Here is a 24,574-nt window from a genome sequence, read left to right on the forward strand (position 1 = left end):
AGTGATATCTCTTGCTGATAGTTACCAACGTATGTCTAACATCTACTAGATTGGATAATATTATTGGTTTTGAATAACAAAGTTTTAACAAATTTCTATGATTTTTTAAAAAAGTTTCTATATATATTTTACTAATTTAAATAAGGCCCTTTTCATCTTTCAGGGTCACATGCCAAAACATGACATAAATAATTAATCATAAGTTTCTATTAATCTATTATTCATTCACTTAAGTGGGCTATAGTGTAGCAATTTCCTTTGTTATGTTTATGGGAGGGGACCTCTCTTAGGTCTTATTGCAAATAGTCAAAAATATTTGAAGGACTCCCCATTAAAAAAAAATTCTCAGACGTGCCACTAGTTCTTGGCTCTGCTGCTGGGGGGAAGGGAGTGCATGTAATAGCCAAAGTAAGCAATTTATTTCATATCCTCTTCTAAAAGGAGTAAGATTGTGTCAGCCCTTTTTGAGGAGCCCTTTTGAAATCCTTCACAATATTACACAGATGTTGTTTCCATACTTAATTCCTGTAAGCATCAAGGGAACTTAAAGAATTAAGAAAAAGGTTTTAATATATTTTCCAGATTCTATACTATTTTTTTTCTAAAAACCCTAATCTGTGGCAAATTCTTTGGTGGATATTTGAGTACGCAAACAAGATGTTAAATTAAGCAAATTACATAAATGTAATTACGCAAGTTCTGTAGGGTACCTGTGATGGGGACAAATCAGCATGTCAAACAAAAGGCAGTTGTGGTTGCACATAATTTCAGAGCCCTTAACTTTAGCAGTGCTTTCTCTTTTTGTGAATGTTGATCAGAGGGGCAGGTGAGGTGATCCAGCCCTTTAACCTGTTGGGAAAATCCCTCAGCTCCTTTTGAAACAAAGGTAAAATGACTTTTATTAGCAGTGTGCTCTATTTTCTAAGAGAACAGTTAAATACCTCAGCTTGCTGGCACACCCAGAAATGAATTGACTTGTCTTTTGGATGGAATTCAAAAAATGACCAGTTTCTGTTTCTGTCACTTTTGCGCAAACTGAAGACCGGGGCAACCTGCCATCCCCAAGCCTTCAGCTTTGCCTTGGGCTTGGTATGTGAACCAGTGATTTAGTGGAAATAAGTGCAGCTGCCTCTGAAGACTGAACTCAGCCCTAGTTGAAGTCACTTCTCACCGAGACTGGATTTGTACCAGGGCAGAGTTGCAGGGAAAAGAAGAAGTGATCAATCATATTTTCAGCATGAATGTTACTCTCCTGCTTCTGGCGATTCTTTCACGCTAACACAGCCCTGCTGGCAGCTGTTGAGTTGCTCTTTGTAGTTTCATGCCCATAAAAATGTTATCAAGATGGAGTTTTGGCTGCAGCCTCTCACAATGCCTCCTTCAACTTGTACCTCCTGGGGTGTGTGAGAATAAAACCCCAAACAAACATTAGAAAACCAGGAAACACTCCATTAAGGTCTTCCCGCAAACCGCAGGGTTGGGGAGAGCAGAAGCAAGACATGGTGCTGTTGCAGGTTCTCGTTTTCGCTCACCAGGCAGGGGCAAAAGCCATAGGTTTCAGTCTCAGATATTTTGAGAGTAGCTTAGTGTCTACAGGATCCTTCAGAAAAGCCACTGTGTGCCACTGTGAGCTCCTGGCTGTGCAGCTGGAGCCTGGGAGAGGCAGTGCGCTGACTCCAGCGTGGCCACCGAGTCAGCAGCAGATGCTACTTGTGAGAAATACTCAGGAACAAGGGGGAGAAGTTAATGCACCTCTTTCTTATTCCTTTATTTTTTTCTTTGTTTTCTAATGAGGAGGGCATGACTGCAAGGCCTAGACATGCTGGTTTGGGTCTGTTTTGCATCCAGCACTAGTTAGCTCCACTAAGCTAAAACCTGAATTTGGGGGGATAAATCCCACACTGATGTCTCACATTTTTGTCCTTGCTTCAAGCTTCCTGAAAATCTGAAGGAGACACCACCTTGACTTTTCATTTCTTTCTGCACTGCAGTTAAATTTGGGAAAAAATGCATTGCATGGAATAATGTATATTGAATACCTCGAGGAAATATCCCTAAAAGTGAACTCCACTATTTAGTTACCTCGCTATTTTCCTGACAGAAGGCAAAGACAAGACTCTGGCAAGCTTAACAGCTACAAAATAAGTGATGAGGCATCGTGTGCTGTGTTTCTTCTGCAGCTTATTGCCAGGGATAACAATGGGCTTTATGAGCATTTGTAGAAACACCAGCATGATGCTTCAGGAGGGAGAGTTTATTTGCTGCCAACGCAGCCAAATTGGGAATCGTGAGGACACCCAGGGAATTTACTAGAAGTGAGTAACCAAGGCAGCAGTCAGGAAAGCTGGTGGTCAGCTTCCTGGTCTTGACAAACCAGAGCACTGTCAAGGTTCCTGCAATTTCAGACCCCATCTCCAAAAGCCAGCCTAGCAGCCAGGACAGGACAGAAGGCATCCACCTCCTCGTGCTGTGTGAAAGGCATATCAGGGGAAGATAAAATTTCCATCCTGCGCCTGCAAAATGCTGTGATTCTGTGAAAATGTTTGGGTCTACTGCCAGCAACACTGAAAATGCTCAGATGGGCCATTCTTCAAGCAGAGGCAAATGAACGTGCAGATTAGCAACTGGAAGAGGAGCAAGTGCAAAAATGTTCTTCCTGGCAGCCACATCTGCTGTATAAACACTGACCTCCCACAGGAAGAAAATAAGAATGAGGAATGGTCTTAGATCTGTGAAAAGTGGAGTATTCTGGTTCTAAGTAGTGCTTATATTTTTGAGCTCTTCACATATTTCTGCTGTTCCACAGTTGCTTGTACCCAGATCTCTGCTGGTGGCTTTTGGGGAAAAACATCAGAGATCTTTTTCTCTAGAGTGTGATCATGCTCCTACAAGGTGCTTTGCCATCGACAAAGGAAAAGGAACAGGGCTTTGGTGCTGTTTTATGTTTGGCTTACCTTGATCCATTCAGAAATGAATATAATTGTGCCTTTCTGCACTGTGTAAATTGGAAAACATAAACACTTGCTCTCAAAATTATGGAAGAAAACATATTCTGCCTTTAATAAACTGAAAAGAAAACTCTTAGTGTAGGGTATCGATTTCTATTTTAATGGTTTGAATTCACAGGAAAAGCATTTAAATCCATACTTGGATTACACTATCAGTTGCAGTCTAAAAAGAGAAACTTCACAAAGAGTCCAGCTGTGTTATTTTAGTGTAAAAGTGCAGTAAGTCACAGGAGAATCAAGTTTGATGGAATATAAGTAACTCTTCACCACTCTTCTTTACTGCATTAGCAGCATGTGGATCAGGCTGGTACTGATTATTTTGCTTCTCATATTGATCAGCCCTTCTTCCTTTAAAATTTCTTGGGGAAAAAAGTACTCAAATCTTTGTTCCAACTCCAATACTGTGATGTGAGGCTGGACTGAAAGGTTTAAACTGTGCTGGTGTCACAGATACTCATGTATGACTGAAAAGCTGATGATAATTATTCCGTTTCAGAGAAGAGAACTCAATGACCCCAAATAATTTTGGACTTGTGCCCATTCTTCTGTTAGATAATGCATTTCAAACCCGAGAATAATAGTGCTGCATTACCTGAGTGTGTTTCTGGTCCGTGGTATGGTGTTATGGCTTTCTGTCTCAGCTTAGCAGCCCATGTTCTGACTGCTGCAGAGGAGACCGAGCACTCAGGGGTTGGGAAATGTTGCACAGTTCCAGCAGCGCTCCGCTGCCAGGAAAGCTCACAGGTCTCACTGCCTTAACTGGAGTCAGAAATAGGGTATAAGTGTGAATGAAATCCTGGAATCCGGGCCTGGGGATATGCTGAGTTTCTCCAGGTGTAGCTGTTGCAAAACTGCATCACTGTAAATTATCCCTTTGAAATACAGTAACCTGGAATCATGGCTTCGCGAATTGATTATTTTCTTCCTGAAAATAAAAATATACAACAGTGAATGAATTGAAAGATTTGTTTTGCACCAAAGCTGTGCTACACTTGCACAAATATAGGATAAGTCTTCTGTTCCATTTCATGCTAATTATTTGCATGAAAAAAGGTGAAGAAAAAGTTCACATGGGTTCTGATGACAAGAATTTAGAAAAAAGGTATTTAATTACAGATACACAGAAAATTCTATGGATATTTTGTTACATTTTTGGAAGAAACTGACAATTTGCACATTGGAAAGGAGTTAGCATAATGACCTCATCTTAAGGAACCTGAGTGACCTTGGATCAGGCCCTCTGACCTGAGAAGGTGGATTATCATTGTAGCAGAGTGTGTGTGGTCCCATCAATGCAGTGAAATATTATTGATGAGATGCAAGGTCAGTGCAGCTGGAACACACTTTTTTTGGACAAAGCCCATGCAAACCACTAGGAAAGAGACAATCCAATCTATACAGCTTGCTGGTTCATAAGCAGAGTCTAAAATGTGTAAATCTGGGGTTTGGTAAGTGTGAGGGATCTTTGTTTTCTGTCATGTGGTTACATTCATGAAAATATTTAGTCTGAAATATGCAGTCATATCTAATATTTCAGGAATCTTTTGGATCATCTTGCATTATCTTGGCTGTTTGCAGCTGAACTGAGATTGCCAGAAATCTGTCTGGGCTTGATATGGCTTGGAAAGAAACTGACCCTTTAGTAAAGTCAGCAATTCAGACACAGATAACACTTTCCCCCTCTGTTTTATGATTTTTCTTTGACAAAAAAATGAATTGAAAAACCATACAGAATGTAAAGCTAAAAAGAATGGAGAATAAGTAGATTTTAAACTTAACCTCCTATTTTAAAATGGTCCAGATCTTGATTAAGTTTGACATTCTCATTTTCAGGTGGTTAAAATGTTTTACAGAGTGGTGTGCTTGAGATGTGTGTATATGCACATAAAGTTAAACCATGGCATACATGTAAAAAAGCTTATAGAAAAAATGCTGTTTTTGTTAAATTTCACAAAAAAATTATGGGGGGACATGCATTTCTGCCTGCTCTTTGTTCTATTTTATTTTATTTTTTTTCCCATTAAATACATTTATGGGTTATAAACCTACTAGTCTATACTAAGAGAGAATCCAGGCTGTTTATTGTAGAATTGCCAGGCGAATGATATGTTTTAGTTCCACTGTAAATTAGCTTGATGGAGCAGTAATTGCTTGCATCAGTTAGGAACGTGGGTTTATATGTTTTATGGTATATTAAGACAGTGACTGCACTTGTGCAATGCAATATGAAATCTTCCCTCAGAAGAAGTCTGCCTGGCCTTTTCTGTGTTTGCTGTTGTCTAAACCATCATTACCAGGGATTTCATGTCATTCAGGTCCCATGTGAGCAAAACTTGGCTCAAATAACTTTCATATGTCACATATTTCATGTATCCATATTTCATATTTACCATTTAGCTCTGAAAGCCCTCAGAACTGGAAGCTACATGGCTTGCCAGGCAAGGAACATCACTGGCAGAAATCCCTCCAGCTGTAAGGAGCTGAGGGTTGCTCTACTCATGTCAGGATTTTTCCAGCCCACCACAAAAGGTAGAACAAATCCTTTGTGCTGCTCACAGTGGGAAGCGTGCCCCATGTTGCCTCCCAGGTGGTGCCTTCTGCTCTTTCAGGGGCACAGCACACTGGAAAGTTTTTCTTCTGCTCCATCCCAAAATTGTGCTATGGAGTGAAGGGAGGGGTGCCCAGCGCAGCTCTGGCAGCTGAAAAAACCCTTGGTCACAGCCTAAGCAGGCTGCTGGGGGCTGCCCCTAGGCTAGGACATCCCTTCTGCTCTGTCCCTCTCTCATTACTGTACCAGGTTGACTGGTATCACAACAGAAACCAGAATGCTGCTCAGCCAGTATCTCACATCATCCCCATTCCTGATTTTCTTCCATTACATGCAAGTTCCATACAGGAGAACTCACGACTTTCCGATTTTTGTCTCATCTGACCGCTGCTGGTGCACATGGTCGTGAAAATTCAATCTTGCAGATCATATACATCCCTCTTTAGAGTGGATGAGGATACCTTTTTGGAATGAAATTCTGGTGCTGGCACCTATATTTCCAAATGAAAAATTCATTACCCATATATATTCTCTAATACTTGCTTAAAATTTGCTGTTTCTACAAGAGTTCTTGCCAGTAAATGCAATAGCTAGAACATGCACAGTAAGCAAACACAAAGAGGGCATTGAAACAGTTGAAGAGAATATGTTTATAAACTGAAATGAATATTCATTGGAAACTTTTTTAACAGTGCTCACCAGTTCTATATTGGAATACTGTGTAAAGTTTACACTCCATATAAAGAGTTACACTGTTCCCTTGTGAAATCCACTACCTCCATATTGGATATTTGCATTTTTAGAAATACCATCTGCCAAACCCCACACAGACTGCAAGTGATTTCCTGGTTATATATTTTGGATATTCTGTGGTTAGAAAACTATGGAGCCATATTACATGTTCTAGCCTCCAGAACATCTGTGAGACTGAAACCACATGAATATAAGCAAGTCAGCAGGATAAAAATGATGGAGATTTTCAGTTATATTGCCTGCAATTTTTTTTCAGTTTTATAAATTTATCTCTGCACATGTGTTATTTTCCTATTGTCTTTGCAAACAACTTTTAAATATTACTTTCTGCATTGGATTAAATCAGCTTCAAACTCTTTTCCCCCAAAAATCTGCACTGTCTCTTTTCCCTCTCCATCACAGGCCCTTTTGGCCTTCCATCTAAGGAAGGCACACAAAATTTAGTAGCAGGATTATTTATTGACCAAAAATTGGTTTGACTTTCACTTCTGTGCTTTTTTCCTCCACTTGCAATCACAAAGTGAAGGGCATAATGGTGACAGACCTGGTTTACTGTGGAAGATGATCAAGGCACATACATACATTAAATAGAATAGGCATATAGTTATATAAATATATTGTCTTTAAACAGAGTTTTAATGTGAACAGGGTAAACAGCTGAATACTCTCTGCGGAGAGACACTGGGATATCCACAATTCTTCTGGGCTGGTAAAACATGGGACTAACTTCAATACCCACTATTCCTCCCTGGAAAATGGAGATTTTGGACCTAGTTTTGGTTCTGTTGTGGCTTTGCTAGGTATTCATAGAATCACAGAATGGTTTGGGTTGGAAGGGACCTTAGAGATCATCAACTTCCAATGCTCCTGCCATGGGCAGGGAGATCTTCCACTAGACCAGGTTTCTCAGAGCCCCTCCCAGCCTGGCCTTGAACTCTTCCAGGAATGGGGCAGCCACAGCTGCTCTGGGCAATCTGTGCCAGTGCCTTAACACATTCATAGTGAAGAATTTCTCCCTAATACGCAATATAAACCTACCCTCTTTAACTCTGAAGCCGTTACTCCTTGTCCATACCCTTGCAAAAAGTCCCTCTCCAGTTCTCTTTCAGGCCCCCTTTAGGAACTGGAAAGTGGTCTCCCTGGAGTTGCTCCAAGCATTCCATGTAATTCCTGTGTTGGGGACCCAGGACTGGGCACAGTACTCGAAGTGGGGTCTCGTGACAGTGGAACAGAGAAGGGGAATCACCACCTCTGCCCCGCTGGCCATGCTGCTTTTGATTTACCCTTAGAGCAGCCTTGTTGTCTGTCTCCAATCTCATTATTTTCCATGTTCCTAAGCATGGTTTCCAGGAGGATCTGCTCCATGATCTTACTGGGCACTGCCATAAGGCTGACCAGCCTGTAGTTCCCTGGGTCTTCCTTGTTTCCCCTTTTTTAAAATGAGGGTTATCTTTGCCCTATTCCAGTCAGCAGGAACTTCACTGGACTGCCATAACTTTTCAGACATGATGAACTGTAGCTTAGCCACTTCTTCAATCAATTCCCTCAGGACCTCTGGATGTTCCTCATCAGGTCCCATGAACCTGCAAACCTTCAGATTCCTTAAATGATTTTGAACCTGATCTTCTACAGTGAGCAGTTCTTCATTCTCCCAGTGTTGTCTAGTGAATACTGAGGCAAAAATGTTTTCTCCATACCCAGATAACCAGGTTTCCCATTTCCTAGTGGAGAAGGCTCATATTTTCACTGGGAAAATTTAATTCTATCAGGTTTTAGCTTTCCCTAAAGGGATCCCTGGCTGCTCTGATAATATCTTTGTATTCCAACTGGACTATCTGCCCCTGTTTGCATCCCCTGTAGGCTTCCTTCTCGTGTAAGAGTTTGTCCAGGATCTCTTTGTTCATCCATTCAGACCTCTTGGCATTTTTGCCTGATGTTCTCTTGGCTGGGAAGCATCACCCCTGATTTTAGAGGCGGTGATCCTTGAATATCAACCAGCTTTTCTGGGACCTTCTTTCCTCCAGGGTTTTGTCCCATGGTGTTGTACCAAACAGACCCTTGAACCCACAGATTCTCCTCTCCCAGTATCCCTCCTTGATGCCCTAAGGATCTTGTACCTCACTTGTCAAGTATTTGTTGCTTTGACTTCCTAATTTTTGAGACTTGGATAATATTTATCTGTCTTGCAAATCTGCTGGGCTCAGTCATGTTTTATGTCTTAGGTACTTTTGGGGAAATGGTTATGCTGATGTGTCAGTGGATCACGTTATTCACTGTTTTGGAGATCAAAAATTGGTAGAACTATTGAAAACCTTAAAAAGGGTAAGTGCATGTAAGGAGTCCCATCCTGCTACATAACTTGGAGCAAAATCACTATAAAAATCCAGTGGATATATGGCTACTTAAAGAATGAAAGAGCAACCCAGGGAGAGTAGCAAGATATCTAAATATTAAATACAGGTTTGATTGTCTCATTTGCTTCTGGGAGCATGTCAGAAAATGCCATTCATTGGGAGGCAGACCACAGAGACTTTAGATAAGGCTGCTTTAATTCATTAGAACAAAGGATTTGCACCTACAAACTTGAATATTAGTCATTCTACTAATGTGATGGGAGTCTCTGGAATTTATGGTGGTTTTACAGGGGACCTTAAGCTATAATTTTGTCATGACTGGTTTGCATGGTCATGCCTCTAACCACACAATTGTTCATAAAGCCTCTATGGTCTCTTAATTTTGTTAAAAATATTGCAGAGAAGTTACTTATTTAGGACTTTTTGTTTAAATTTTTTTTAAAATTTTACTGTCACATGTATATGTTCATATATATGCATGTGTATATATATATATATGAGAGTGAAAAAGATTCAGGATTTTTCTCATATATATCTAAATAATGGCTATATATACATTTGCATGCTATATTTTAATTACTTTTTTAAAATTTCACTGGGGAAGATGTCAATTTATTATAAAAACAGTTTAACTGTAAAAAGAGAGATAAAAGCCCGCATAACTGGATTTTCATGAAATGTATTTAGTTATTGAAAGAGGTTTAATGTAAACTGTATTTATGCACCTTTTATATTCATATATATTTGTGCATCCATAGAAATACTTAAATATATAAATCTAATTGCTTGTGATGGGAATGCTATAACATAGAAGGTGAAGCTTAGTTTAGCTAAGAAATGAAGTACCTCTATTACATATGGATGTTTCAAAACCGAGTTATTTCTACAAGTTTGTTGCCTTTATCAAAAAGAAGTGTGTGAAATATGGCCCTACTAAAGTCCATGGCAAATGTCCCACTGTCTTCAAAGGGATCTGTATTTCACCCTGTGTATTTTCTCAAAGAGAGCTGCCAATAATATCTGCCAGCTGGAGATCCAGCTAGATATGGGTTAAGACAAAAGAAATGTGTGTCAGCATTTCATTGCGTGACAAAGGGTGAAGGCTTTGGAAGTCTGCTGTGGCAGATTAGCACACAAAATGTAGTTTTGCCCTTAAAACAAACCAGGGGGGAAACCCTTGCCTGATATTTCTGTTTTGGTGCATCGTTTTAGGTATGTCCACATAAGACACAACTGTGAAGTGAGGGTCTCTCACCTCAGCTGCCAGGTTTAAGAATGTTTGTGGTTCCATTTCCCTTGAAATCTCACCCCTGCCCCCTCTGGAGATTTTGTGCATTTTTTTTTTTTTTTTTGTTTTGTAGTCTCCAAGTTTCCAGGGTATGGCCCTGTTTCCTTCAGCTTAATACATGGATGATCACTGAGGTGGTTTGTGGTCCAAAAGCTCTTCAAAACCACTCCATGTACTTGTAGAATATCAGCCTTACCTGGGAGAAGTCCTGGTCCTATTGAAAATGCTGTTACTTCACTTATTGCAAACATTATTCATTAAGGAAATAAAATAAGATATAACCTTTAGTTGGAGAAGATGTCATTGCAGTAAACATGCTCTACCTAGAAAGGGCAACCTGTGACACCCAGGCTGGAGGTCTGGATTTGCAAGGTCCCTCCTGTGTGTTCACGGACAATACTGATGTTGGCTTCTGTATATTTTCTCTTCAATCTCTTTAAAATTCTACACATGGATAAGGATAGCTTTATAATATTATTTTTCTGATTAACAGGCTGCACATGGGTAGGAAAAATTGGAAAGTGTAAAGTCTGTATTCCTATGGGCCATGAATTAAAAATGAAAACCACAGGTGGTTTGGGTTTTCTCCTTCTAAATCAAAACATGATGACTGAGGCTTCGCCAAAACCAAAATATGGCTGCCCATGGCCATTTTTTAATAAAAGTCCCTCAGATTTGTTATACATTCCACTGAAAATCTTTATTGTTATCATGTTAGTCACCATAAGTGTCTTGCCCAGAATGAAGTTTCTCATTTTACTGGTTTTCAACAATTTTTTTCTTAATATTCCTAGCATTTTGCAAGCACAGTACTTTCTTTTTGAATAGGATATATCTCTGAGATTGCCTTCTCTATTACATCCCGGTATTCCTTTAAGAGAGAAATCTTTGTTTTGGCTTCTAATAAATGTTATATTATGATAGCCTAAGAACCTTGAAGTCATGCAGCTAAAGCATTACAATGATAAGAATTCATTCTTTTATCTTCTCTTAATGCTATCAAAAGATGTTTTGCTTAGTTCATTCTATCAAACATTTAATAAGATTAATCATTTTCTGACCCTGGAAACTCAAGCGCTTCAGTACATTGAAAAAATGATCAGGCATATAAATGGAAAAGATTTACATTGTTTTTCTTGTCCAAGATAGAGATCTATGCAGCAACAGATATTCAAGCCATTGCTCATCATTATGAATAGTAAACTGTAGACCTTAGTGGGTCAGACAAAGGCAAGTGTTGACTTATTTAATCATGTTCCAAAATAAAAAAGTAATCAAGAATTAACTAAGTAATAATCCTGCTTAAGCTAGTTAAAAAAAAAATGCTAGGGCTATTGGAACAAATTCCCTGCAGGAAAAAAAGCTTTGTACATATTCCTCCCCCTTCCACTTCATAATTTCCACTCACTTATTTTATTAACACATTATTTAAAAACTCCTAGGAACACACATATAGAAGACTATGTAAGTTTCTTTTTGAAGTTTTCTCAAAAATCGTTGTGCCTAAAAATTGCCCAAGAAAGTAAATGACATCCAAACCATAAATGATCAAGAAGCCTGAAAGTTGGAAACTGGCAACATTTACAAGATGACTTTCTTTTTTAGGTTTATTCAGTAATAGAAACTGAGAAAGAAAAATATAAGCATCTTTCTTCAGAGAAGTTCCAAACATCCATCCCTCAGAGCAGTGAAGATGAGATTTGTGAGTGCTCAGGCTTCTTACCCCTTGATCACAAATATGGGGCTTTGGCATTACGCGCAAAGACTTGGTGGTTTTTTTTTTTTATTTTGTTTGTTTAGTTTTTTTTAATAATAATATCATTTACCTAAATGCTGTTAGAATGCTGTCATTTTCTTAGATGCTAAATTCTTAAAGGCCAAATTTTACCTGGAGAATTCAAAACCACTTGGTTCCCTGTGTATGTTTCAATGTTTGAGGCTCTCCTAAAGCTTCCCCTACTGATCTCACATCCCTGCTGATTACACTGTACTTTTCCAGCAGTTCTAATTACTCGTAAATCAACCAGCCTAAGACAACCACAGGTATACCAATAATACAAAAAGACTTCTTCATGCTATAACTTCGAAATTTTTCAACCACCTTCTCTGCCTTGGTGGTCAGTGACAGGGCTGCCAATCCAACCAATTGTCAAAAAATATTCCAGTAGCTTTGGCTTAAACTCTGAACAGAGCCAGCTCAAAAAACATGAGCTATATATCAATTTTGTTCCACTGCCTGACAGAAAATTAAAAAAAAAATCCGTATCTGCTATTTTTGTAGTGAGTGTGAGACCTGGTTTTTATACATAGGTGTTGCTTTGGAACTTCTTAGATGTTTCATAGGAGAGAGGAACTAAGGGAAAAGTTCTAATTGCTCATTGTTATACCTTCCTAGAGCAGTGCAAAAGAGGTGCTGTCCTTCTGCAAGTGCCTTGCTTGCATTGAAAGCTCTGAACTCAGCCACCAGTGAGGAAGTTTCAAGACTTGTAGATAGAAAGGAAACACTTTACCTGTGGTGGAGGCAATGACAAAATGTTTTTAAAAATTCTTTCCAGGGTTTAAAATCAATAAATTCTGCCAAACTTGAGCCTTCGAGTCTCCTCTGCTCTTTAAAAATTAAAGGAACTTCCAGCAGGAAAAAGTAGTCTTAGAAAACTGACTTTACTTTCTAATAAATAATTTAAAAAACCAGCTAAAATACCCCAACATTTTTTAGATTGTATTTTAAACCACAATAATTTGCAAGGAAATGTGTCTGAAAAAATAGAATCAGCAGATTTCTTTGGATTCGTGTGGATTAATGACAAAGTTCACTGTTAGAGTAAGGAGTGATATTTTCAAAATACTGAGTTGAGTTCTTTTTATTTGTTTCTGGTAATTGAATGTTTAGGTATCAAAACTGACATAAACTGTTTCTCTCTAAGATAAAAACAAAAGCCCCTGTTTTTAAAAAACTGGAGTTTCATGAACTGAAACTGTAGAAACCATCAACTAATGAGAATCATTGACATCATGGGAAGTGGCAACACTGTATACTTTGATTTAAAAACATCCTGTCACTTACGAATGTAATGAAATTTTCAAGATATTTGAAAGTTCTCTAACTTTTTGTCTCGTGTCTGTTAAAGAATAAGAGAATATTTTTACATATAGGATTTGATTGACTGAGTATGTTGATAGATGATTTTGTTGGAGGTTTATGTGACTATATGTGGATTGCATAATTTTGTGTTTTAACTATACTGTATATCTACTAACATATGTATTTTTATGTAGTGAGTAATACTGTAACATATGTTCATGTTTTAGTACTTTGGAGGCAGTTCAAGTGAAAAGGAAATGGGATTTTGTATCTCCTGGATGTTTATTTTGACCTTTATATGTTCTTCAACAAACCTGAGAAGTTGCAGCTAGCGGGCAGTAGCAGTTCTGTGAGTGATGAACTGTGTTGTTTCCATATCTTACAATAATCAGGATTTAGTTTCCAGTGTAAGGGTGTTATAGGCAATTATCCTGATATCCTGTATATGCTGATGTTGGCTGGATTTGGTTAAAACCTGGCATACACCCATTCCCACACTACCCTTGGCTGCAGAGCAGGTTCAAGGACCTGCTCCTGGGGCAGGACCAGCAGGGGCACCAGTTTACCTGTCATGAATAACAGGCCAGGAAGTTTTAAAGCCTCTTCTCCGTCCTCAGGGTGTCTGACAAGAGACCCAGTCTCCTATTTCTCATCTGAACTCCAAAGACCCCCAGCTGTAGGAGCTTTCCACCCCTGGTATTTCAGTAGAGGAAACACAGCCAAGTGGGCTGACATCAGTAAACTTCTTTTCCTTGGAATTTTTTATGGCAGTGGTAAGGGTAAAGGAAGACCTTCCTCGACAGCAAAGCCATTTGCTTACTGAAAGGCATATTAGAAGATTAAAAGCATGGCAATCTATGCTCTAAATAAACCCTCAGGTTTTCCTTGAAGCCAGTGGTGAGTTCCACTGCAGGGGCAACTCTGTCTTGGAAATGAAGGGAGAATGTTCTTTCAATGCTTTCTCTTGCTGCTGCCAGCTTCCTCCCTTGTCTTGTACCCAGCACCTCAAAGCTTGTACTTGTGCACAGAAATGTTGGGTGCTATCCAATAAATATGGCCAGGAAAGAGGGGTGCACTAATGTCATTGTGATTCCTTATCCTTTTTGAGCAGTCCATGACATCTTCCACCATGGTCCCTTAAATTTGTCATAAATTCCCATTTTTTTTAGGCCTCCCCTTTTGATTTAACCCAATGCAGCATGTACATGTGCATGTATGTGTTATGAGACAATGCAAGTTAAAATGGGTTAAATTGAGGTGTATTTAATATTTATTTTTTGCATGTATATATACTGCATTGACTCCCACAGCCTTCAGTATGCAATTTGATTGACATTCACTTTTACAATCAATTGAGCTGTACTGGCTTCCACTTGCAAAGTAAACAGCTGCTATTGTTATCTAGTTCAGGCTTTGGACAAACATTCTAGCACGTAAATAATTTTTGATTAATTTTTTACTTCAGCTTTAACTTTTAATTAATGTCATCGCATATTTTACATGAAAGACAACAGCCTTTAAAAAAAAAGAAAAACTCAGTTACTGATCTCATTGAACAAATTCCTATAAATGTTCAACTCAAACAAGAGACATTTTTACATCTCTTGTTCTGATCATTAATGACACTGCTAATACTCTCCTGAAAGAAAAAAGCACTATTTTGATTTTTCTAGCATACAGGGCAACATCTTGGATAGCACAATGGAGAAAGGGTTTATCACAAGAAAACAGAAGACTTGCTGTTCCTTCGAAGTTCAGATCAATCTGTTTAATCATTTGCTATACTGTGCAAGCTGTGATACCGATTAATCAATTACTCGTTGCACATATTCCTATCTGACATGGATACTCCCATCTGACTTGGATTTCCACAGCTGAGTCCCCTAGAATAACTAAGATTCACCTGGGGGACCATTCTCCTCTTGTGGAAATCATCTCACATGCATTAGGAGCTGCAATTTAACAAACACAGCAACATTTTTGCTTTTATCCTAGAATTCTCTGTATTTCTACCATATATTAAGAAAGGATTAAAGCACTTCTTTACATCCTATAATTAAAATCAAGCTTGTTGACTGGTTTTCACTTAGTTTTGTGAGGATTTTCTTCTTGATGCTGGTGTGGGTCATAGGAAAGAAATTACTCACAAATAGCAATGTAACCATATCTACAGCACCAGTGTTTTCCGGCCCAGCAGTAACAGCCTGTGCTAGGAGGAGGGGCTGAGTGATGTACCTGTGTCTGCAAAAACCCTTCTGCTTCTGGATTTGTTGTAGGAAAGTTGCACTTCAACAGCTGGTGGCTGTATTTTTCAGGGTAGGTAGGAAGAAACTGTCTCTGCAAATATTAATTATATCATTTCAAGTTGTATCATATAATACAAACTTGAAAGTTCTATTCTCGACCTGGGTTAGGGAAACACAGAAAGCACATGAGAAGTTGAAAAGTATTTTCTGTGACACCGGAAAAAAATAAAGGGAATAGTTATCTGAAGTAATACTTATTTATTTCAGTTGTTCCCCCCCACTGCCTTTAATCTTTGATTTACCACTACAAGCAATTCAACTCTTCTTTTGTTGAAATGCTACTTCTGCTTTGTGATCTGGAAGCTGTGCTGATTGTTCTCTGCCAAAATACAGGAAACAACAAACTGGATAAGGAAAAAAAGCAAATGAAGGTTTTCTTATAACACTCTGCTCAAAATGGTACAGTGCTATAGGGTTCTGTCAATGACAAAAAATACTGAATTAGCAGAAATCAACAGAATTTATGATATTTGTTAATTATGTCATTTTTCCATCCAAGGGGACTTCCTTTATCGATCTTAGTATCTAGTGTCATGAGAAAGTCAAACATTTTCATTCTCTGTGCTACAGTAAGGACTGCAAATCAAGTAGTAAACTAGGAGAAACTCCCTTGAAGAGAAATTGTAAAATATTTCTTTAATGCCATAAGATTTGTAAGCCATAGTCCCTGGGCCCTTTGTGAAGGTGGGAAGGCTCCTCTAACCTGCTCACAGGTTGTCATTGACTGCTTTTTGGGAGTGCAATCATCCTGTCCTCACGTCCTATTCACTGTGAGGAGAAAAGCTCTATTGTGGAGTGGTGCCCGATTAGTGTTACTATTTTCCCACCCATACATCTCTTGTTTTACCTGCTGTAGGTGATCCAAAGATAATCCTGGGCTTGTGACAGCTCTTGTCTTCACCTGTCCAAACCCAGCCCCTTCTCTAACACACAGTCTGGACTCTGGTCTCAGTTTCCAGGGCAACCACATAATCTGTCTATCCTTCAGATTCATCATCATCCATTGCTTCCAGGATCACTTCAGGGAAGGACTTAAGGTCTAGTAAGTCCCCCGTGCTGCCTGGTCCCTGTAGGCTGTAGGGAAAGAGGAGCATTCCTCAAAGCCTTGGGAAGCAGCAGTGCTGTGACAGAGGAATCTCTCACTATGCCTGAGCACCAATTCTTCTGACTTTTGTCACTAAGAAAGCAGAATCACCAATGGGATAAGCACAGGTTAGAGATGACCCCAGTGACACCCCTGCAGTGTCAGTATTTGCTAAACCTCATCTGGCACTGTCCTCATGAAACACTTATGAAGGACAAGAGAAAGCACAGCTAGCACTAAACCAGCAGTATGATATGCAGTACTATAAGGCTGAACAGCAAATGCATCACTGAAGTCTTTCTGAGGTTTGCAGCATTTTCAACTTCTCTTTCTTTAACTCCTTGTCTTTCCTAGCATGGGTGTGTTTTGCACTTGGGACATATTGATCCTGCTTGAAGGCTGGGAAGAACTCATGCACTCTGTCTGAGAGATAATGTGACAGTAGCAGAGAAATGAACAATTTCTTTGCTCCCTACTAGAGGGGAATACATATTTTTCTCATGATGCTGAGCAAGTAACTGGGATTACTATCAATGAATATCCCCATCAGGACTTGCTCAGGTGGGTGGGTGTGAGAGCTGGTGATTCCTGTTTCTGCCTCCACATCCCCAATGTCAGTGTTATGGCCAAGACCAAGACCATCCATGAAGGAGTGCCTGTCATCATGCTGTCTTGCACACTGTCCACAATTTTGATATAGGGCAGAGAAAAAAAGCCCAACCCTTTATTTCATGAAGATATTGTTCTCAGTACCAGAACTATATTAGGTCTTTCATAAAGTATATGGAAGTATAAAGAATAATAATAAAAAAAAGTAAAGGTTCCTGACTTGAAGCACCAGTGAGGTGAGGTCCAGTCTTGCACTGGAAGGCAACCTCAATGTGTGAGAGCCCACCTGTCCCCTCTATAGGAGTTAGCTTTGGCAGATGTGTAAACAGGAAACCAAAACTACACTCAGAGCATGTACCAAAGCTTATGAGAAACTTCTTTGAAGCAGAAGTAATCAGGGACACCATCAGAAAACAGGAAATTTTTGTTTTCCTCTGCAGGAGGTGGCAGAAACAGCAAAGCCATGTGTTTTCCCAGTGCTCTCCCTGAGTGACAATAACTGCAATTAGCGGGCAGGACGCTGCCTGTGTGGGTGACACTGTGCTGTAGTGCTGGGGAGGAGGATGCTCCCACCTTTCAAACAATTCTTTGTAGGAATGGAGAGCAATTAAGTGTCTCACAGTGAAGGAAGCTAAGTGACAACAACATGTATAGCTAGGAAGTTGGGTTTTATTTTTCAAAAAAGAAAAGCGAGTTTTTACAACCAGTGACTTGGCATCAGGATTTTGAACTGTATGCTTCTGTGACCCATAACCTTTCCATGGTCATCATCTTTCAGGAGAAGGACATGGTAGCAGGGCTGGAGATCTCACTGCCAGAGCTGGGGGCAGTGGGAGCATCCTGGGAAACCAAAGGCATTGCCTGCAGGGGCTGGGGAGGCCATGGCACTGCCCTGCTACTGCAGCAGTCCTCTTCAAAAGCATCTGAGGTGGCTGAGACAGCTCCTCAGCCCTGGGTGATCTCACAGTACAACCCACTCTTGAGGGCTGCATTCACAGTCAGCCTCAGATGAGATTCTGTTTCAAAAGGATCAAAGATGTTAATTCATGTAATTAACACAGGCAGACATGGATAAAGACTCCTGTGAGCCAGAAATATTGTCATGGAAGGGGCCTCTTTGCTCAGGGCTGGATTTTTGATGTAACATTCGTAAATGTTCCCTTCCCAGCAACATGACTTTCAGCGTGGTGACCACACTCTCCAGACCACAGGTCTCAGTGGTGCAAAGGCAGCTGGAACATGTGAGACTGATCTCCTGGATATTATCACCAAAAAAGGCCACTTCCTGGTGAAAACAATCAGTTTAGCATATGTTAGGTGGAAGCTCTAGCAAGGAGATTTAGGGAAGAAAAATCTATTTTTTTGTATTGGTATCTCTAATCTTGCATAGCTGGAGTATGTAGGTCACCAGAAGCTGAGCTTCCATAAAAGGAACAAAGCATTAGATATAAGTATATAATTTTAAGAAAAAGAATACTTATAAGTAGGTAGACCATAAGATCCTCCATCCTTGCTCAAGGCAAAGGTCAGTCTCCAGTCTTGTGGGGATGTTGGCATACACAGAAGTTGCTTTAATGATAATTTCCACACTATGGTTTGCAATTTAGTTGAATTTGTCCCTTCAGCTTTTTCAGGATGAGTACCATTTTTCTTAATAAAACACTTTTCACTTCCTCAAAATCAAAAAAAAAAAAAAAAGCTACCTTCTACAGATCCAGTTGGAGTCAGGTCCTTCAATTCATTTCTCCCAGAGTTCAGCTCTGGTTTGGGAGCCCGCGTGACTGACTCTACAAAGACAAGTTTCAAATAAAAATAATTCATGTAACATTTCTGAGAGTTTTATTGTCACCAAGCGCTTTTCTTCTCTCAGATCTGGGATTCACCCCACTGACTTTCTGACAGACTTCCTGCTCCTGAAACTTTTGAAAAAGATTTTATTATTAACTTTTATTCCTTTAATGAGTTCCTTTAATAAGTTGCTCCTCACTAAATTGGCAGGCCTTCCTGAGGTTTAACATTTACCCTCTCAGGATTTATGCGTCTCTACTTTTTGGGATGGGATTTGTCTTTTCTGAGGCCGTTTTTACGTGTAGCCACCTTTCCTCTTCCAGTGGCAAACTATGAGGCCAGGTATTTCTTGGGTACACCGACATCAAGTATAACATCCTCACCAGGCAGCCAATGTTCCCTCACCCCACCTGATTTTTAATTTTTTTTTAATAATATTATCATGATAAAAAATGTTGCAGGTTAGGATTTTGCATGTTGAGTCTCAGTGTGGAGTGAGTTTTTATGACTGAGTTGTACACCCCCTAAAATATGGTTTTATAATGGAAATGCTGACACAACCTTTATACAGCCCCAGCCATAATTCTAGATGATGGAAAATGTCTTATATAGAAAGCCAAGATAAGTGGATTTCTGCTGTAAAGAGCAAGAAGATGAGAAGCACACATTTTAGCGAAGTATTTTCATCCTTGCTTTAATTTTGACCAAAGAACAAATCATATATCTAGAAGGGCAGGTTTTTACAGTCATACTTCATGTTTGTAAAAGACTAAATTATGTTTTTAATCTTTCTAGCTACCTAAAGTAATTCTTCAAGGAATATCACTGTTTCCCAAGGCAAAAATCAGACTTACGCCTGCTATTGATAAATAGGCATTTTCAAAGGAATTTTATTAAAAAACTGGAGGATATCACTGGAAATACAAAGGAGTGTTTTCAAATAATACTGCACTCAGAGGAAAGTGTGTTAGAAGTAACAGACTGGATATAATTGAAACCGACCTCATAAAAATCTACAATGTATTTTTGTGATGCTTCTTTTCAAGGTCATTTCAGGACAACTGAGGATCTGGGAAGTAATGATACTCATCACCAGACAACATTCAGAGTTTATTTCAGCTATAGATCCAAAACTCGGCATATTTACTTAATGGTATGTGCAATATCAGAATCCCTTCCATTGGAAAATCACCATGATAGCAATAGGAAATATCATAACAGGTCACTCTTGTGATTTTCTGTACTTAATTCTTAATGTAGATTTTTTTTTTTCTAAAAGCAATGTTTCAGTTAAATATTTCAGTTTGTCTTCTTCTTTATGTGATCTTTTATTTAAATTTGTAAGAATAAGAAAGGCAAAAGGAAAAATTTTAGGCTATTTGGTAACCCTATGTGCAAATTAAATTTCAGACCTTGGATTGCACTGCACTTCTACATTTACCATCATCTCAGTTTTGGAGGTTGTTCAAGAACAGACTGAAAAAAACACCTCTTTTCACTTCAAACCATTCAGTTTTAAATATATAAAATATTTTAATAGCAACCTATAAATTGATTTACTTGGTCAGATTTGTGCCTCAGTGACCTTTTCAAGCCTGCAGCTTTTCACTGCTATTTGAGAGTGGAACCAGCTGTGAAATATTGACCATCCTTATCTTCCTGACACCAGGGTTTCTGTCATCAGCTGGGTGGAATTCGCATCCTCTGCACCTCAGAAGAGTCTGGGCTGCTGATCCAGCCTCCACTGGCTGGGAGGTTTGCAGAACATTTTGCACTCCAGCTACAAGGGTCTTGCTGAAATGAAGGAGGGACTTCAAACTTGAGGCAGCTGAGCACTTGTTTGCCTTGGCCTGAGCAGGTGTTCCCCAACTGCAGTGACAAAAACAGAGGCAAGTTTCAGAGAAGAAGAAATGAAGAGAAGTTGTAACAGAGAGTTTACGTCACTGCCTCCAGACTTTGCAGGAAATCTGCGGCGGGGCCAAGAATAGGACTGGGGTGCTCGGCTTCTGCACCTCAGCCACAAGACCTTTGCTTTCTTCCTCACACTCAGTGTCGCTGATGAAGGCACTGCCACAGTGGCCAGCGAAAGAAGTGTTGCACTGAGCTAATCAGCTGCTCTCTGGTGCAGACTGGAGACTAAATACTTTTCCACAAATGTTCAGCCAACCTCTGAAAATTTAATTGAGGGCTCCGTATGTTGGCTGCAACCATGGTTATTTACTTAAAGATAGATATAGAAAAGAAAATGCTTATTCAAATTAGAACAAACTATTTTCTTCTTTACATGAAATTTCATTTCTTAGGTTTTGAAGCCAAGAGAAACTAATACAAAAGTAGGGTTTTTTCTTGGTTTCAGCATTCACTTTTGTCATGGGTTGATGCTGGGTGGACACAAGGCACCCACTAAAGCCTCTCACTCTCTCCCCTCTACAGCTAGACAGAGGAGAGAAAATATAACAAAGGGCTCATAGGTTGAGATAAGGCCTAGGAGAGATTGCTGCTCAGATGCATCAGGCGTAAAACAGGCTCAGCTTAGAGATATAAAGTGAATTTATTGCTAACAAAATCAAAGCAGGATAATCTGAAGTAAAACAAACCCTTAAAAATGCCTTCCCCACACCCCTCCCTCCTTCCCAGCTCCACCTCCTACCCCAGTGGCACAAGGAGGCAGGGAGTGGGGGTTATGGTCAGTTCATCCCCTGAGGTTTCTCTCACTTCTCAGGGATAGGGGTTTGTTTCCTTGCTGTACCATGGGGTCCCTCCCATGGGAGACAGTGTTCCATGAACTTCTCCAGTGAGAGTCCACCCCACAAGCAGCAGCTCTCTGCAAACAGCTGCCACGTGAGTCCCTCCCATGGACAGCAGTCCCCCCAAAACTGCTGTGACATGAGTCTCTCTTTCCACGGGGCGCAGTACTCCAAGGACAGGCTCTTCCAGCCTGGAAGCAGGACCCCTCTCTCCACCGGGTCTTCCACTGGATCACAGCATCCTCCAGGCATCCATCCACTCCAATGTGGGCATCTCCCCCAGGGGCTGTGCATGGATCTCTGCATCCCCTATGGATCCCCATGGGCTGTGGATGGATCCCTGTATTCCCCGTGGATCCCATGGGCTGTGGGTGGATCTCTGCATCCTCCATGGATCCCCATGGGCTGTGGACTGGCTCTGCTGGGCATGGTTGAAGTTTCTGGCAGCTTCTCACAGAAGCCATCTCTTTGCCACCCCACCCTGGTATCAAAAACCAGGCCATGGAAAACCAATGCAACTTTCAGATGTTAATTTATTGCCTCTCTGATTTTGAGTAAATCATAAAACATTATCATGAGGAACAAATGTTCCTATACAGAAGGATGCTGCAGTTACAGCAGAGCCCATGCCCAGGGCTGGCAGTGCTGAAGATGCACTCCTGACTCTGGTCCCTCCTGAAACTGTGACACCATCAGCACTCCCTGGCTGCTCTCCTGCCTTCCAGCACGCCTACGGAGCTGGCGGACCAGCACTGGGGCAAGCTGGAAGTTTGTGAATCCAAGTGATACCTGCAAGGGGCATCAGAGGTGAATTACTTTGAAGAAGTGTAAGTTGGGGTGAAACTCAAAAGCAGATGAATTCCTTTTGGGCAGCTCTGCGTGAAATTCTGCGCGAGGTCATGAAAACTGACTATACATTTTTATTCAGCTGAAGATGGAGAGAGCTGTCAGGTTGCTGCTCCTAAAACATCCAGGTGTGAAGTGAGAGCTACTGTCAAAATGTTTATGAAGAGCACCAAAAAAGGAGTAATTATGAAAAGCAGCAAAAAAATCCTTTGAGGGTTGTACCCCTCACAAAGAAACTAAGAACCCAGGTACATATGAACACTGAAGAATTTGCTTATACTTTTTGATTCTAAAAAATGTACAGTTGGCTGACACTACACATTCAGGGAAGTGTTATCCAAAAGAAATTTCAGAAAAATATGAAACTGTTAAAAGCTCTGAGCTATGTGGTAATGGTGCAGGTTTTGCAGAAGGCAGACTATAGATATTTCTGACAAAACTAGATTACTTTTCTCCCAATGAACAGGCATTCATCTGCTGAACCAACAGAGCAGGGAATTACAGCGGCCCGTTGGACGCGGCCCCGCGCTCTGCTCCGCTGGAGCCAGCGGTGGTGAGCGCTCAAACTCTGTAACTCTGCAGTTTGCCAGAGAAACTCACCTCTCTCCCTCACTCAGAGGCTAAGGGGAAAGGATTCTGCTAAAACTGCTGCCTCCTGTCTGAGTCCAACATGGTAGTTCAATTTATTCCACGGTAGGTACAGATTTCATCTAACTAATGTGACAGAGGCACTTGCCACATTGAGAAGGGACAATAGAGGAAAGCAATATTTTCCCTTTCCCATCTTCATATATTGTCACATTGCATGGCAAAATACAATGATTTGTATTGTAAGTGATGGAATCAACTTCAGAAAGCTGAAATCTATTGGTGCCTATCCTGGAATACAAGAAGCTGTTTTATCTTTAAATAAAATAATAATTTTTAATTAATTTTATTGATGTTTCTGTTCCAAAAAAATTGCTTAAGCAATTCTGGTGAGATTTAAAAAAGTGTGCAAAAGTCTTTTCTAGTTTTGCAGAAATGAAGAATACTTCATGAGTGTCCTCCTAGAAATAGTATGGAAAGGTTCCAAATTTTGAGTTGCATTAAGTAAAGGTTAGTTACTTGAGACAAAGAATTATGTATGGCCTTAATGTGGTGCTCAAATATTCAATAATCTTTATTTTCCATAATGTGTATAGTTATTAAAATTGATTTATTTTAGGAGCAGAGGCTTTTTTTCAGTCTAGAAGATTTTTGACTCTGAAGGAATTGTAGTGAAAGTAGTAGCAGAGGAAAGCCTGTACACACTTCTTGTGTTACTTAAACTGTTTCTTAGTAAGAAAACAAGAAGTTTAAGGCACAGATGGCTACAAATAATGCAGTCAACCTCTGGACAACAGTATTTCAGTCCCTTGTTGAACGTAACAGTGGCATATTTTCTTTCTGCGTTGCACAAAACTGCAGGTGATGTGTATTTGTGCTTCTCTACTGGTTAAATTATCCTTAAAAACATTAATAACATACATATGGTTCTTTTTTTAAGGAAAGCAAAATAAGGGCTTTGTTCAGCAATGGGATGAAATGAGAATTTTACAGTCTTTGGTGCTCTACAAAACACAGCCAGGGTTTGGGGCAGATTCTTGCATGCTGATGAGTGTATTCCAGGACTGCAGTAGAAGAGAAGCGTTCAGTAGCTCCCAAGAACAGACTTGATCCTGAAGTCACTATTTATGCATCACTCTTATTCCAATCTGTGGGAGTTTTGCATGAGTTAAGTGTCAGTCACTTTGACATTTAGCCCAGCTGGTTGAATTATCTACCATGACTATATGGCACATTTTAATCTGAATTTTCTTCTCCATACAGTATTCCACCTCTTGCTTTGCTACCTGACCTCTAGCTAGTTTGTGAATGCCAAGGGCATAATTTAACACATCTGGATTAGAAAGCAGTCTTGGAAGGAGTTTGCTGGCAGGGAACAACCGGTAAGTGGGTAACAGCTGGAGGGGAAGTCAGCTGGAAAAGGAGACAGGAATTTCAGCTTTACCTCTGAAGTACATGTGAGTGCATCCTAGCTTTGCGTGATTCAGCTCCCTGACCATATAAACAAGGACCAAGATGGTGGGGTTTACCTTTGCTCAGAGAAATGTTTGGGATCAACTGCAATACCTAGAAC

The sequence above is a fragment of the Cinclus cinclus genome, chromosome 5 (genome assembly GCF_963662255.1).
Source record: "Cinclus cinclus chromosome 5, bCinCin1.1, whole genome shotgun sequence".
NCBI classification, from domain to species: domain Eukaryota; kingdom Metazoa; phylum Chordata; class Aves; order Passeriformes; family Cinclidae; genus Cinclus; species Cinclus cinclus.